Source organism: Pelmatolapia mariae, linkage group LG17 (assembly GCF_036321145.2).
Source record: "Pelmatolapia mariae isolate MD_Pm_ZW linkage group LG17, Pm_UMD_F_2, whole genome shotgun sequence".
In the NCBI taxonomy this organism is placed as follows: Eukaryota; Metazoa; Chordata; class Actinopteri; order Cichliformes; family Cichlidae; genus Pelmatolapia; species Pelmatolapia mariae.
In genome coordinates this window covers 3,959,387-3,976,287 of record NC_086242.1, presented here as the reverse complement: position 1 = coordinate 3,976,287, position 16,901 = coordinate 3,959,387, and the positions used below count along the sequence as shown (strand labels likewise).

The 16,901-nt window shown below is 38.9% G+C and overlaps 1 protein-coding gene across 1 annotated transcript in view; it reads right to left on the bottom strand.

Moving 5' to 3' along the window:
* The window catches only part of sox5 (SRY-box transcription factor 5), a 284,308-nt gene extending 274,443 nt beyond the window's left edge, over window positions 1–9,865 (bottom strand). The window contains exon 1 of the mRNA XM_063500343.1: window positions 9,759–9,865. The gene's annotated coding sequence lies outside the window, so the exon portion shown is untranslated. The remainder of the gene's footprint in view (window positions 1–9,758) is intronic.
* Between the last annotated feature and the right edge of the window lie 7,036 nt (window positions 9,866–16,901).

Genomic DNA, 16,901 nt, shown 5'->3' with positions numbered 1-16,901 from the left:
TTTCTACCTGGATGATACATATTTAGTCAAGTTTTTTAACCAGTTGCTTAAAACATTTTTCCACTGTGTAGCTGCATGCACAATTTCTGTCCACTGTGTAATCTCCCTGCCATATTAAGTGTACCTATCAGGTGCTTGGTTGTCAGTGCTTGGTTATCTACTCTTGGGTCACACATCACCAGCTTCCAGCATCTCCTCCTCGTTGACAGTGTGTTTTTGCCTCAAGTGGTGAAACATGTTTGTTGTTCCTGCCTTTAGCAGGAAATGTTTAGTCGCATATTTTGCAAAGTACTGTTCTTTGTTGGAGGTTGCTCCCCTTTTTACGCACGAAATCTTCATCAGAGGCTGAGATGCTATTTTTGCTCTCATATTTCTGAGATTGTACCACTGCTGTACATGCAAGGGAACGTTAATGCATGACTTCCCTACATCATTGCTTCAAGATATGACACTTGTTTAAACGGTATAAATATTTATACTGGTATTATCACAGATGATGAGGCACAAATCTACCTGAAACATTCTGAAAACTGCACTGAGGTACTTATAGTCTACAGACATAATAATTTCTTGAGAAACTGACTAGATAAATAATGGAAAATTGACTAACTGAGGGGAATTAATTTACCTTTTTTAAGTGGATCAATCACGACTGGTGATTATCAGTTTACATTCATGCATAGACACTTCTGTGATAGCCTCATTTGCATGTTATGCAACCTCTTAGGAAATGCAACCAAGTGTAAATAGCTATATCTGGTAGAAATATATCATGTAAAAATGGAACTCAATATAAACATGAAATACTGACTTGTGCAAAGATGTTTCTTTCAAATAACATGCAATATGTAACAGGCTGTGACTGTACCTAGCCTCTTCCTAGTGGTAATGCTAGCCTAAGAGCCAGTAGTTCTCACTAATTCAAATTAACTCAGTTGCTTCCAAAGTCCTCCATCTTTTTACCCTGCAGTGATTTCTGCTGTGGTAACTGTTGTTCAAAGTGTATTAGCTCCAACTCCATCATGGTCAGCTCAGTCTTAGTCTGAAGTACAGGGTTAATTTTATTTCCTAATAAAAATGATCAGTAAAATAATCAGGAGATCAACAAATAATAAAAAGCGATCCAGCACGGGTGCCCTTCTTCATGTCCCGGATGGAATGACCCTCACTCTACCCCCACGACAATTACCACCCATGGCGCATGGCAAAAGAGCTTTCTTACCCCTTTCATCATTTTTCATCTTCTGATGTTTTGCCATGTTTAGTGGTAGTGGTAGTGGGGGGCCTAGCTAGATAATGAGATAACATGATAGAATAAAACAGGTTCTGAATTACAGTGCAGCAAAAGACCATGATTTCAGCCACCAAGAAAACCAATAAAAACTTATTTCTGTAAACTGAGTCACAAAACTTTCACAAATACTTATTTTTTGGCCTATAATACAGTCGAGGTCCTTTTGGATTCCCCCTGTTTCTGGTATATGCAAATCTGGGCAGATATTTTTCCTCTCATGCTTAGCTAGGCTAAAAAAGCCCTGATGTTCTAATTCCTGCTCTCTACTTAACAGAGATTGCATTGATCTGCTCATCTCAGCACTTTCTCCAAAATACTGACCTTTTCCTCTCACGCTAGCCTGCGTGCGACAGGACAACGAATAATCAGAAGGAAAGAAAGAGGGGAAGAAAAGAGCAAGAGAAATCACAAAGGAATTACACTTTCTCTTGGCTCATATGATCTATTATTAATCCAATTTTGCACGGACCCTTAAATTTTTTGGGGGGAGAAAAATCACATTGAGCAAATTAATGAGGTAAACGTAATGATCTGAGATGATCAAAGGATATCAGTGTTGGGCAAAGTATAGCCACCAATTAGTAAAACAAGCGCAGGAAAGGGACTAAAATATGCACCAACGCTCCTGATGAAAAGACGGGGTCAGAGAGAATGGACTAATTTCACAAATGAAACGACGTACAGCAAGACAGGCCCGCGTGTGTGTGTGTGTTCCAGGAGGAGGGGTGTGTGTGTATACGGGTCATGTTTGGATTCCCCCTGGGTCTACAAGCAGAGAGAGTAAGAGAGGTCCCACAAGAGCAGCAGGAGAGGAGCTGGCTTTACTTTGATAACAATAATAAGGTAGTTCTCCCTCACTCTCTCTCCCTGTCTCTGTTTTTTTTTTTTTTTTAATCCAGCTTTGGCACAATGTGTACTGCCGCTCTCGTTTGATCCATGAAAGAAGCTTGTTATGTTTTTCTTTCCCCCCCACCTTTTTTTTTTTTGAAGAGTTTGATGCACAAAGGAACAGGAGAGTGGAAAAAAAAACTTTGGAAATAGGCGCCCTCTGTCCGAATTGGACTTCGGTTCGTTAGGAAGGCCTCAAGAGGTGTACTTCTTTTTGTTGGTTTTTGTTTTGTATATTTCTGGATTTCTTGGTGTTTTTGAAGGGGTGAGAGCTGCTTGACCTTCTGAATAAGTGTCTGCAGAAACTAGTTGCAGGGGATCTTATACCCGGTTTCAGTTCCATATTTTTATTCTTCGGCTCAACTAGCTTACTTTGCATGAGTGACATTTCAAAATAACTCCTGTTTTTCTTGCACTTGGCTTTAGCTCCTCTTTCTTTAAGCTAACTTTACTCAGGATGGATGGATGAGTTGTGCATATAAAGTTGATTCTGCATGTAATGGTGCACTTAACAATATAATGGTAGCTGTAAGGAAAAGATGGATGATGAGACCGAGTTTATGCACCACTTCACAGTTGTTGCCAGTGAAACAGCACTACAGTAAGTCAAATTTAAGGTCACTTACAGACAGCAAAAACTGACCTAGTGTATAGTAATTCTTAATCCTTCAAGTGCATCAGCTAAAGAACTAAAACAATATAAAATGTTAACATTTGCCCAGTTTTCATTAAAAAAAAAAAAAAAAAAAACTATAGCAAAGTGTAAAATGCCTAAAAACTCTTTAATATGTGCCTTACAGTTTCTACTATAAGCTTTTAACATTTGCCAACTAAGTTATCATTTATTGGAAGAAGGGTGGATATCATCCTAATGCCCTTAAGGGGTCTTCAGAGATCTGGTCAATGTTAAAGACCTTAAAAAAGGGTTACAATTTTTATTGATGGTGTTGATTCCCAAAATAGAACAACCCCATAATCCGTCTCTGCTCCACATTGAGCAAGATTGATTGATTAGTACAATCTATTTAGTCCAGTCTCCTGGTCCATAGAAACAAGACAAGCAAACAGCAAAAGACAGCAAAAACAATCAAAATATATTTGCTATGTCAGTAATGTAAAGTACAAAACTTCGATATAATTATGCCAAAAAAATGTTAAAAGTTGAAATTCAATCATAACTGAAGCTCCCAAGGCCATAAATGACAGATAAAATGAAATCTAAGTGGTTTTCTGGTATATGGAATGAGAGTTTTAATGTCTACTTCGTGAACAATGACCAACCTTCACAAACACACACAGACACGCACACATACCGTAAGTGCCATCGAAAAAATCCCAAAGATATTTCTAAGCTCATGGAATGACCTAACAGTCTGACTCTTCTCCCTTCCTCTCCTTTCCTGCTTCAAACATGTCTTCCATTTCATTCCACACATCATGTGTTCCACTGTCCCTTTCTGTTTCATCTTTTAAAGTCAAATATTATAATTGCTCCACTGGGAACAAAAGTACACAACACATTTCTCATTTTAATAACAATGGATCATTTTATGCTTTTAATAAAAAATTAAAAAATAAAAACATAGGAGGGAGCGGAGAGGAGCAGATAAGACAAAAGTTTGAATTTTAATCTTGACCTTGGAAAAAAGAAAGACCGGTGGGGAGTAAGGAGGGGCGTATTTTGCTGCCATCCTAATTTTTTATTCTTGGCTTATGTATCTCTCTAAGCCTTTGTATGTCTACATGCTGGACTGAGATGCTGGTAGGACAAGTCACTTAAGCCCATTACTCTAATAATTTATATGTCTTGGCAGCACACTCCTCAACCGTATTCAAAGCCTACAGATACATAAAAAAGACATCTGTTAGAGAGAAAAAACAAAACAGAAATATCAGCTAAAACGAAAAACACAGCGATTCAGTGTACAAAGGTGGACTTGTTTGAGGTTCACTGATAAGGCCAATGATAAAACTTATAACTCTCAATATAAAAAATAATGATGATAATAATAATAATAATAATAATAATAATAATAAATAAAGCAATGAAGACACAATCAAATTAATGTCAGAGGGGGGAAAAGAAAGTTAGCTGGCAAACTCACAGTAAAAATCACAAATTGCTGGGCATTTAAAAAAAATTCTAACAAATAAGAGCCTGACTGATATCTCACATCAATGCAGATATCTGGCGATCTAAAAATCCAATATTTCCATATATCAGATGATATTTTTATTGCCTTTGAGGCAACCCTACCTCCCTTCTGTGGTAGAACACAAGTAAGACATAACATATCTAACTCTGCACTGTTTGCAATCAACATCACCGTTACCTTACTTGGTCATGCTGCCCACAGTATATATATTATTTTCCTCATCATTTGTGGACGACTCCTTCACTGCTGCTATCCCTGCCTTCGCATTACCTTTCCCCCAGCCTGACTACGTCATCATTTTGGTAGTCCTCAATGGTCTGCTGATCTCTCTTATTCTCCCAAGAGAATTCTCATTTCATTCTTAGTCTCATTATTCTCATTAAACTGTTCTAAGTTTTCACTGTTTTCTGATTTTTAAAAAACTAAACCTATTTTGGCTGCTCCTCTTTTCACAAGGGATCACCACAGAAGATGGATCTACATGTTTGATGCTTTTATACCAGTAGCCCTTCCTGATGTAACCCTCCAAGGGATTTAGCCTAGGTTCATTGGCATATTAGTCAAATGTGTTGATCACCAGACTATGAAGCCACTGTTTTCTGACTTTTAAAACAATCAACTTGGGATTCATTTTATATTTGGGATTTTTTTTTTTCCCCATTTCACCTTTAATCTTCTAGTGAATTAGTCACCAGAAAAATACCTTAACGGCAACACAACTACTGTTGGCAATTGAAAAAATTAAGTTCATTTAAACAAATTGTTCAGCTGCTCCTGAAATCCACTTGCTCAACATGTTCTTACTGTTGGAATTCATAGGCTCAATTTTTCTTACAAATTTATGAAGTCTTCAAATAGGGCTGTGCAATATGACTAAAATCTCATATCCCAATATAAGACATTTATCGTCCTGACAATGATATATATCACAAAAATTTTACGTTTCTGTAAATTCTGTGAATCTTGAGCAACTAGACTTGTGTGAAGTGTTTTCAGCTGGGCGCCGTGTACCTGGAGTGTTTTGACCGATGCATGAAACTATACATTTTTAAGCATAAGTTGTAACGGCTGCCATTTTCTTTGTGAGTATTTATTATATGGCGTGGTGCGGGGAAAAGCCTGTTCTAACGTTTGAGTCTAAGCTTTATTTGGAGCACCTGACAGCTCTTTTTTGCTTCTCATTAGTAAACTCTCTCCATACTCTTTCACGTAATTCTTACGTAAGTGGTAGAAAAGGTTTGCTGTGTTTGATTCTGAGGTAGGGACCAGTTTCCTGCATAATTTGCATAGTACGGTTTTCTGATCGGTGTCAGACTTTTCATAACCAAACCATGTCCATGCTACAGAGGTAGCCCCATGTTTAGGAGTAAGGTTCTCAATTTGTTTTGACTGGCCTGTTTGTCATTATTTCAGTTTATTTTGAAAAATCTCAACAGGATCTTCAGCTTTATTGTGAAAGGCTTAAGTGGAAAATAAACAAGCGGACGGCGGAGCGACATGCTGGGTTTACCATCGTTGTTGCTAACGACAAAGCGTAAAAACAGTTGCTTATCCGTCTGTAGTGTGGTTATTATAAATATAAGAGAAAGAGAGAACTTTAAGAAATTAATATAGCCACTACAGTGACCATCAAAAAAAATATTGCCGTAAACAGTTTATTTTGCGACACCACAAAACAAACGATAGTGTAATATAAAACGATAAACGTTTTCATATCGTCGCCCGATATATATCGTTATATCGAACAGCCCTACCTTCAAACAACCTTCAACCTTACATGGATCAGACAGTGACTGTCCCTATTTGTACAATTCATCATAAAAACCACCCAGTACTGGGCACGGCTGGGAGGCGGTGACGCTCAGATTTTTATGCACTATCAAATTAAAGATCATCAAACTTTCATTGCATGTGTTTATTATTTTCATTTTGGCCAAATTTATAAATTGGTTAAAGTGATGTTTAGGGAAATAAGATGCATTTCACAAACCCCATTAACCACATTTGTAGATTATAAACTTAAACTAACCAAATTTTTTATTGTATTCTCCAAACTGATAATAGCACAAGCATTTAAGAACTACAAAGTTCAATTACTGCACAGCCATATCTCTCAGTGAGCTAAAAATATGGACAGTCATTCAAAGATAACACACTTACTTGAAGTTACTTGGAAGGTGTTTAATGAGTAGTTTCTGTAACCAAACAAAGCTCCACTTCAAATGTCTGCTGTCTGTTCCAATTTACACTCAGCTGTTATATTTCATTAGTCTACAAGTCACAGAAACATACTCTGATAGCGAAAGAAGAGAGGGATATGCTCCAGCAAGTCACCACATGTTGGGGGATTTGTTTACAGCTTCCTGTCTTGTACGAGATCAACGCCCCGTTAAATCAGTGACACTCAAACGTGCAGCTTCCTCACCTGAGCCCTAACCTCATATGCGTGTGCACAAACATCCGTGTGAGTGTGTGTGTGCGTGTGTGTGTGTGAGAGAGAGAAAGAGCGGGACCATGACCGAGGGAGAAAGAGCACCTCATCAGTCGCATTGGGAAAATACCATTCAGAGACTGACAGATGTCTCTCTCCGTCTGACTCTTACCTGCATCTAACAATGTGTCTCGCTCCGTGGGCCTGGGGACATGCATACACCCACTTTGACACACATGCACAACAATGTAACAAACAAACTGTGTGCCTGTCTGTGCGTGTGTGTGTGTGTGTATTTCTGTGTACAGTACATGTTTGTGTTTTCATCACTGTCTAAAACAGAGCGGAAACCAATCCCTGATGCTACGGACAGATAACAATATCCACCGCTGCCAAGCTCCCACAATAACAACTGGGAGCGCAGCAACTGATACTGTAGGACTGTAAATAGCAGACACACTTCACATTCAGTGCAGATACAGTATCACTCAGCAATGACTGCAATTGGTTGTTCAAATAAAACCAGCACAGAGGGTGCAGGGAACTCTGAATATAGAATAGCACAGAAAAGAATAGCCTAATAATAAAATCCACAGCTCTGATGGCAACATGTCAGAAATAAAAATACAGCTACTTTATCCATCAATTGTCATGTACTATAGATGATGAAGTCAGATCTTGCTAATGGAGAAAAATGGTTTTACCTCAGTAATCTTTAGTAGCTCAGTTATACTAATAGTGTCAGACGAGACTGGATGGTAAAAGAAAGAGTTCAGCAGTCTGCTTTAGAAGTAAAAACGTAGATCACACAGGAGCACAATCCCTGAACCAACAGGACACTGTTTTATGGCAGAATCTCTTTACACCTGAACAGCTTTGACTTTTACCGCCTCTCATCCTTCAAGTCTCTTAAAGAACGACGGACAGGGGAAGATGCTGACCCTAAAATTACACAGTCACTGACACAGCACACATGCCATAAAGGGAGGCTTTACCCTGCAGGATGCCGAGGCAAGTAAGGCACAGATAAAGTGCAAAAAAATAACAAAAGCTACATCTCAGGCCTCATTTAATATGTTATATGTTAAAGTTCATGACAACACATTTAGAAAAAGACTGAACAAGTACGGCTTGTTTGGAAGGGTTGCCAGGGGAGAGCCTTGTCCCTCTAAAAATAACACGGCAGCACCACTTAGGTTTGGAAAGTTGCATCTGAACAAACCACAAGAGCTCTGGAAAAATCGCTCTGGACCAAGGTGTAGATGTTTACCTATTAGGCAAAGCAATGAATTTGGTGAAACCAAACACAGCAAATCAGCACAAACACTTCGTACCAACATCAAGCATGGTGGTAGCGGGGTGATGATTTGGACTTAGGCACCTTGCAGTCAGTGAATCAAACTCCTCTAATGGTGTTAGTGAAGTATTGTAGGAGTGATGTAACTCTTTGGAGGTGAAATTACAAAACAATGCAGACACAGACACATGAAAGTTAGGTGTACCACAACTCATTTTCACAGGGATTTATTATTTATCCAAAAAACTATTTTGCTTGTTATTGGCTTAAGTGAGAGTGGTAAAAGGTCGCGTAACATGAGGTCGCTACTGATGGTCAGGATTTTATTCTGAACATAAAATTTCCACCGATCTTCATCTGCTTATCCCATTCAGAGTTGTGGAGGCCTGGAGCCCATCCAAACTGTCATAGGGTGAAAAGAGGCATACAGCCTGGACAAGTCACCAATCGATCGTAAGGCTAATGCACAGAGACAGACAACCATTCATGTGACAAATTTAGAATCACCTCATCCATGTTTTTGAACTGTGGGAGTATCCGGTGAGAACTTACGCAGACCCATGGAGAGCATGCAAATTCCCCAAAGAGAGGCCTCAAGCAGGAGTGGAGCCCAGGACCTTCTTGCTGTGAAACAACACTAAAAACCAAAACCAGCCAAAACTAGAAAGCCAAGCTATCTCACTGTGATTAAGACAATTTTAATACTGAATAAAGCTGCCCCTCAATCAATGTCTTGTAGATAATCATGTTACTATGATTGTTCTAATTTGAAAGCTTTGACATTAGCTCAAGTCCTGTCCTAAACTATTTTCCCTGCTGCCCTTCATTCTGTAACCCTATGGAGTTTGATTAAAGCTGTTAAAGTGGATGCATAATTCAGACGAACATGGCAACCAAACCAAATGACAAACTCAGCTAATTCTGTTATAGCAAAATTACTGATAGCAGCTTCTAGGAAATGAGAAACAGCCATAAAAAAAGTAAAATAAACCCAAAATATTCTGATGAAAACCTTGAACAATTAAAGATGCAACTGAAGCTGATTCCCTGCAAATGCAGAACTGTTTTCTTTGTTCACCAAAGAAAAACACAAATGTGCACCTCATGCACATGTAATTTTCTAAATCCAGTATAAGCACAGCCCTTTAAAAAAAGTTTTCCACATGCTTGCTAATAGATACTTAAGAGATCCAGTTAATCCCACACAGACCCACAGTGTCAACAAAAACAAAAGCCATGGGCAAAATGTAAGTATCTATAGAAATATTACAGCATTAGAGAACTACTGCTCTCTCTCCTCCACTCGTCCACCATCCCTCTCCTGCTTTTTGAGAGGCAGGGCGGTGATTGGCGGAAAAAAGCCTCCCTCAATCCAATCCCTAATCCCCAGCAGGCTTTTAAAACATATGACTGGAGGAGGACCAGCGGAGGCTCTCTCACGCTGTCCTCTTCCGAGCGATATTTTCTCTGTGCTGTAGCTGCAACAGAAGCAGCCGTCACAGAAGAAGCGAAGAGAAGCTGTGCGGTGGGGGTTTAAAAATTTTAAAAGGTGCTCATCCACGACTGTGTACCCTGTTCTGCACGCTCTGAGCCTTGGAGAGCAAAGTCGCACTGCCAGGGTGCCCTTGTTGCCTTCGCTTCTGCAACTTTGACTGCATGGTGGGAGGTATCCCTAGCTCTTTAACGACTTACCGGATGCTGCGCTGCTGAGGAGCCCGTCTTTCCTGTGACTCCCGTTCTCCACTGGTCTCTCTCACTGAAAGACAGGGAGGTGATGGAGGTCGGTAGAGGGGGAAGACTGCCGCCGCCGCTGCTGCTGATGGTGGTTTGGGTGCTCACATTGATTTGTGTCACTTCTCTGTCTCTCTCTCCCTCTTGCCACACCACCTCTTTTCCACTCTCTCTCTTCACTTCACTTCACATTACACACACATGCATGCACACATACAGGACAAGATTTGGGCAAATTACACAAAGCTGAGACACTAAGGGCAGGAGAAGTCAATTTGTTTCCTCTTCACAATAGCTACTCCTCAAGTCAAGACATTTCTCTTACCAAGAACAAACTATTAAAAGTCTACAACTGATGTGTAACCAGAAGGTAAAATCTAAAACACAGGAGGTAAAATCTGACCTGAAGCTGTACTGTCAAGAGGAATAACTTTGAATGTGCCACTATCATAAGTTGTAAAACACTTCAAAACCACAAGCTTTATATTCCATCTGCCTTGGTCACCCTTAGAACCAGGTTTCTGCCAGCTACAGTAAGTACGGCTCCTTTGAATGACTACCAGGCTAGCAAGTAATACCAGTTTTAAATGTTGCCTTGTAGTAGGTGGGTTTACTCAAAAAAAAAAAAAAAAAAACCAGACGTGTAATGTAAAATCCTCAGTGTCACCTGCCCTGCACTAAACTGCAGGGAGAAACCACACCTTGAGCCGAAATAGTTGCAGTCAGTCATTTAAATGATTTGGTGACGTTTACATTTAGCCCGAGGCTAAACTTTGGCCTACAATGAAAGCAAGCTAGTCCAAAACTGGGATATTTTCGCTTAAAGGCAGTTGTGGCTACTATTTCTTTTTTTAAGTACGTCTACTGCTATCGAAGTATAATGGTTAACTTTCAGAATAAAACACTCACCCTTCGGCCGCAGAAAAACAAGAAAATGATTTTTTTTTCTCACACCTGTTAAGCTCGCGAGGACCTTGACTAAACTGTCTAATTTGCATACATCGCAGTGCCACCCTCCTTCTTCCCCATTGGTCCAAACCGCTCTTTCCTAGTTCACTCATTGGCTTGTTTAATTCAGATTTTTCATTTTTAAAAATGACATCGCATACTTAATTTAACTTGAACTTGAACATTGGAAACTAAGTAAATTTGGCAGGCGGTAAATATTGGGGGTTTTCTTATATGTTACTTAGCCTTTTTTATGTGGTGCCGAAATTAATTAAAAACTGGTCCTCGTCCAGACTGCGAAAATTCACATGAAGGCCAGAAAAAGGACTCAAAAAGTGGAGAAACGTTTGGCACATGGTTTGTGAAGTAGAAGCCAGACAGAAAACTATATCAGATGAAAATAGGCCATGTTTTTGCCTAGATAACCTGTTTGATAAGACAATGGTATTTGGTTGTAACCATTAGTTCATGTCAATGAAATTGGGACAACTTATGCATTTATTAGTAGAACCCTGACTTTGATAACTTGTGAAATAAAGCTAATTATTTGTCATACAGTACTGTGTAAAAGTCTCAAGGCAACCTTTATTTCTTCATATTTTGTTTGCAAAGTACCTTCTTGTAAGATTTTTTAATGCTCTTGAGCAATATTTCTCAAGGAAATTTGAGGGGTTTTCAAAGTTTTCCTTTGGACTCATTCTAGATAATTTAGCAAATAGCCAATTTTAAATAGCATCTGTAGGCACTTTGTTGCTAGTAGTTTGTTGCAAAAACACATAATTTGTACCAATTTCTTTAGCTGAATCTATGAAAAATACCAAAGATAAGACAATTAGACAGGCATGTGTTTGTGCACCAACATTGTGATTCCCAAATGCATTGAGTGAAAATTTGGCATATATTGGCAGGTTGTCCTTTAACGCAATTGAGGAAACTACATGCGTTCAACAACCAAAGAAGAGCTTTAAATGTTCCTCAGCCTGGAGAACTAATTCTAAAGACTGCTTAAAGAAATTACAAGAAAGCCTGCTAAGGTGATGATACCAAATACTGAATTTCAAACTCATTATAATTGTACAAACTATGGTTAGGGCTTAAAAACTGTATTTTATCTAAGTTTGCACATTTCAATCAATCAATGGATATTGATCACATACTGTGATTTTATTTCACAAAATGACAGCATGAAAACACCCCATGAAGATTCCATATGGGTTCACACTGCTCCCTTTCCTGAAAATCATCAGAAAACATTCAAATAAGAAGAGACTCATGACAAATGCACAAATGGACTAGTCTGATTTAATGGTTGAGCCACAACTTTTTGTGCTAATGTTCAACACTCAGCCAAAATTGTAAAAAAAAAAAAGAAAAAAGAAAAAAAAAGAAAATGCCAATAACTATAACAATAAATGCATGCTGGGCACAAGTCAAAATTATTCTGCAGCTTTCTAACAGGGTTAGACCACATTTGTGATGCTACATTAACAACTGCATAAGCCGTTAAGTACAATTTTCCTGGATGTGAAAAATGTTGGCACCCACCAAAGAGATAATGACCATTCACCAAAGGAGAATCACCAGTACTGTGATACAAATATTGCCATTTTTTAGATGTTGAATACGATTTTGTATAGCCATAAACAACAGGCAAATGTGCTGACTTACATCAAGTAAATGAACACAGACTTGTTTAAACAATATGCATAGCCAGTTGTGCTTAATTCATTTTTACTGATACACCACCAACTCACAACAAAAATCACTTTAAGGCACTTTATATTCTAAGGTAAAGGCCCTACAATAATAAAGCGAAAATCCCAACAATCAAATAACCTCCTATTAGCAAGCACTCGATGACAGTGGGAAGGAAAAACGTTCTTTTAACAGGAAGAAAACTCTGGCAGATGCAGTTTCAGGGAAGGGCGCCAATCTGCAATGACCTGTTGGGGGCTTAAGCACATAATAACTTCCTAAAGACCCATTCTGAGCCAGGAAAAACCCTGCTGTTCTTTTAAAATAGCGCCTTAAGGCAACTGTTCCTGGGATTTGGCTCTATATAAATAAAATTGAATTGTACTGAATAAAAAACAAAAAACTTCTTTTGAGTAGTTTGGCCGATTTATCTCTTTGTTTTTTTTTTCTCCAGGAGTGCTTCTGATTGATGTAGGGTCTTTTCTCAATGATGTTTTACTAAGTCGCCCAATCAAAGAACAATATGTAGGCAATGGCATCCCCCTGCTGATACTGACTGAGCTGGGAGCTGCTCAAGACTGGGCACCACAACCAAACAGGCATCAGACACAGGACCTCTTAACCAGGAAGGTAAGCAATGACCGAGCTGTAGCTCAGAGCAAGAAGGTGGAGCCAGCGATAAATAGTCAGTCTTGCCCTGGAGTCTGAGTGAGCAAGGTGCTCACTTGTCATTCACAAATACAGATCAAAATAGGGGGGGGAATGGGAAACATCATTTTCAGGTTCAGGTTTTAAATCACGTATTCTTTGCCATTGTCAGACCTCAGCCACTGTACATATATAAGAGGTTTCAGGCTATTTTGCACCATTAAAACATGAGTGAGCGGGTATCCTGTGAAAGAATGCCTTTCTCTGCAAATGCACAACACAGGAAGGACAGGCTGTACAGTACTCATTAAGTCTCTTGAAGTCTTTAAGGGTGCTACCAGCCTGCAGCAAAAATCCATTCACAAATTTTCTTCTCTCATTTTTGTTAAATCGATAGTAACAGTCTACTGCCACCCTGGAATATTCTTCATCCGGACAAACAATTGTGATGTAAGTTGTTGTTATTGATTTAATCATTAAAAGGATCCAAAAATATATACTTTTTTTTCTTAAACATATTTTCGGGATGCAGAGACTTGGAAAAGCTTGGCGATATCATGGTGGAGAGGACCGATCAATAGACACTTTCTGTTGTTTTCTCCTTTATTTGCCAGCCATCTGTAGCTCCCAGATAAGCTTCCCTGTCTTGCACTTAGTAACAGCATATTTTATAAAATATGTTAGCGTTAAAGCATTTCACATTGATTAGTGGGCACTACTTTTTCCTTTGTGATGGTCACCAGCTGCGAATTGTCTTTTTGCCAAGCTTCTTATTTGCTACCGCATCACTGTTTCACTCAACCAAAATGATTCACCCTAAATCACTGTTACCTCGCTCTCCATCCGTGTATGCTTAGTTGTTTCTAATGTGCGTCCCGCTGCCCACTGTACCTTGTAAATGCCACAGTATGCCTTTGCAGAGGAGAAAGAGGGCTCAGGGGCAATCAGCAGAAGCGTGGGGGCAGAGCGGATGCGCTTCAAAGGCTGTCAAAACTATATTATATGGTTGATCCCTGTCCAATTCACTTTCACAGTTCAATAGCTGCTGTATGTTAAAGCTGAAAAACAAAGACAATCATTGGTGTCTCATCATTCTAAAGTTAGCGCACAAGAGGCTTTGTCTGTGTGTGTTAGAGAGGAGGTTGGGGAGGCGGTCAAACAAGGGAAAGTCTAAGCAGAGTGACCGCATAGGTCAGGTTTGACACACTTTATTATTCATTCACTGTCTGTCCTCAGCTGTGCTTAGCTCATCAGTGTGTGCGCACACACACACACACACACACACACACACACACACACACACACACACACACACACACACACACACACACACACACACACACACACAGAGTTTCCCCTAGGTGCGGCTTTTACTGCACATATGCGCCTGGACGATGCACAAATGTCAAGAGCAATAACTGGGATGTCACTCCAAATTCACTCTCCTCTCTTCAGTGTTTAGCAGCTAGGTAACTCAGGGATCTGTCTTTCTCTCCGTCTCTCTCTCCCATGGTGTGAGTGTGTTTCTACATATGTGTGAGTGTGCCTGCGTGTGCCCTAACGTCTCAAGGTCTATGATGTTTTTGTTTATTCATTTCAGTTCAATTTACCTTCAGGTGCTTGAGGATGACTGCTAAATTATCAATATTATTACAGTATAAACATATAATCATTTCTATATTTTAAAGGTCCCTCGTATCTTTAATATCACAGCTGGAAATTTTAACCACCATCATCCTGTAACTCTTTGTCTTCTTAATTTACTACAAGGTGAAAACTGAGATATATTTACTAAGAAAATAGCGCCTCCATTCCTGGAAGATTCCTGGGAACTCATGCGTGTAGAGCAGGAAGGTCTAACACTTTATTTTAAAACAGTTTATTTGTTCTGTAAGCATTGATATGATCCTTAAACACCACACCTCTTAGTATTTGTGGGTCAAATTTCCATGTACTCTGATGAATTTAGTTTTTATATTTGTTCTTTACTCTTTGTTTTAATCTTATGACATACTATCAGATTCTCCTGTGTCCTAATGAGATCTGATATTACACTGTCTGTTGACTTACACAGTCTGCATGCCAGCTTTCCTTCTTGTCTTTGAATAGGCTAAACTTTTCAATATAGTTGCTCTTTTCCAGTCTTACTGACTAAAGCTCACATGCGTTCAAACGTTCTTTATACTAAACTTCTGTACAGTGCTTTTCCTCTCACATTCATGTGGCAGTGCTGTCTGCACTGGCTGTGTTGCTTTCACTCTGTAGTATGTTTAACCTCTTCATATTTTTCTAAAATTATAGTTCTCTTCCTTTGTTTGATCAGCCAGTCTTCTGCCAGGACTTATCCACGTTTGTGATTGGTCAGATGGTGCCAGCAGCAACCTTTTCATGTGAACATGCTCATAATTAAATTAGGAAACCCTACGTTAATTTGACAAGTTGGTAACCAGCTTCATGTGACTGCTTATCGTCATTGCTGATGTTAGGGTTAGTGAATCCACATAACAGAAATATACCCCTAGCGTGCTGAACTTACTTCATAGTACAAGCCTCTTGCTACCTGTATTATCTGGGATAGTCCCAGTACCCACCTTCCTGCAGCCCCATACTGGATTAAGTGTTTTAGAAAATTAAAGGATGGAAATCGCTGCATAAGCTAAGAAATAGTTCTGAAAGCCACAGTTGTATTCACAGACAGAAGTTAAACCTCTATTGTGAACAGAAAGAAACCCATGTAAACAAATCCAGAAACACTGTCACCTTCTCTGTAGCATGACCTGGCATAAAGTGGAAAAATGTCTAAAAATATCACAAATGCGATGGCATACATTGCATGGGGAACTTTTACATTTGTGAAGGTACCAATGCCTTATATACAGGTTTCTGAGCAATGCATGCTATCATCCAATGCTTTCAAGAAGTCATTACTTATTTCAGCAAGACAATGCTAAAACAATTTTTGGAGGTATTCCAACAGCGCGGCTCAGAGTTGGGAAGACTAGCAGCTGTCCAGACCTGTCACCGACTGACACTTTAACATATAACGTAATAAAACTCTTCCAGCTGAACTTCCATATAAAATAGGAATGGGAAAATATTTTGCTCTAAAACCTGGTTGCTGATGCAAATACTTACAAATACTTACAGAGTGCTGTTAAAAGAAGCTGTGATGACACGGCCCCTTTTTCAAAAGTATGCTACTGGCATAAAATTCAAAATGAGCAAATAATTTATTTTATAATTTTCATTAGAATTAAGGCTTTAAGTAACGTGAAAATCATTTTTGTAATTGTATTTGACATTGCATTTGACCTTTTGGGAAAATTGGAGAAATTATTAAATCCCTTGGCATGAACAACGATCTTTTCCAAGCTGCAAATTAATAATAACAATAATAATAATAATACCCTTCAGCATAGCTGTATGATGAAAACCCAAATGAAGGCGTAGTCAGGAACCTAGACCAAATCAGAATTTAAAGCATGTGACCAGTATTTCATAGGTCTGCAGTTTACAACATGTCAAAGGAGTAATATTAGTTGGAGTTTTGATAGCTTGCCCCAGCTCAAATGTACATATTTAACATATTTAACTGAATGAACTGTTTATGTAAACTTCCGCTTTTTAATGACTTTTTGTGGTAAGGCTGACGGGATAACTGTTTTTAAAGGATACAAACTGAAAACTTTTCTCTTTGTCTAGACCTGCATTAATATGTTGCTAATACAACACTGTAAGAGCCTCCTTGTTTAGGTTTAAAAGAAAACGTTGCCGCAATCTGTATTGGTATTTTTGTTTTTACTTCAAACTGGG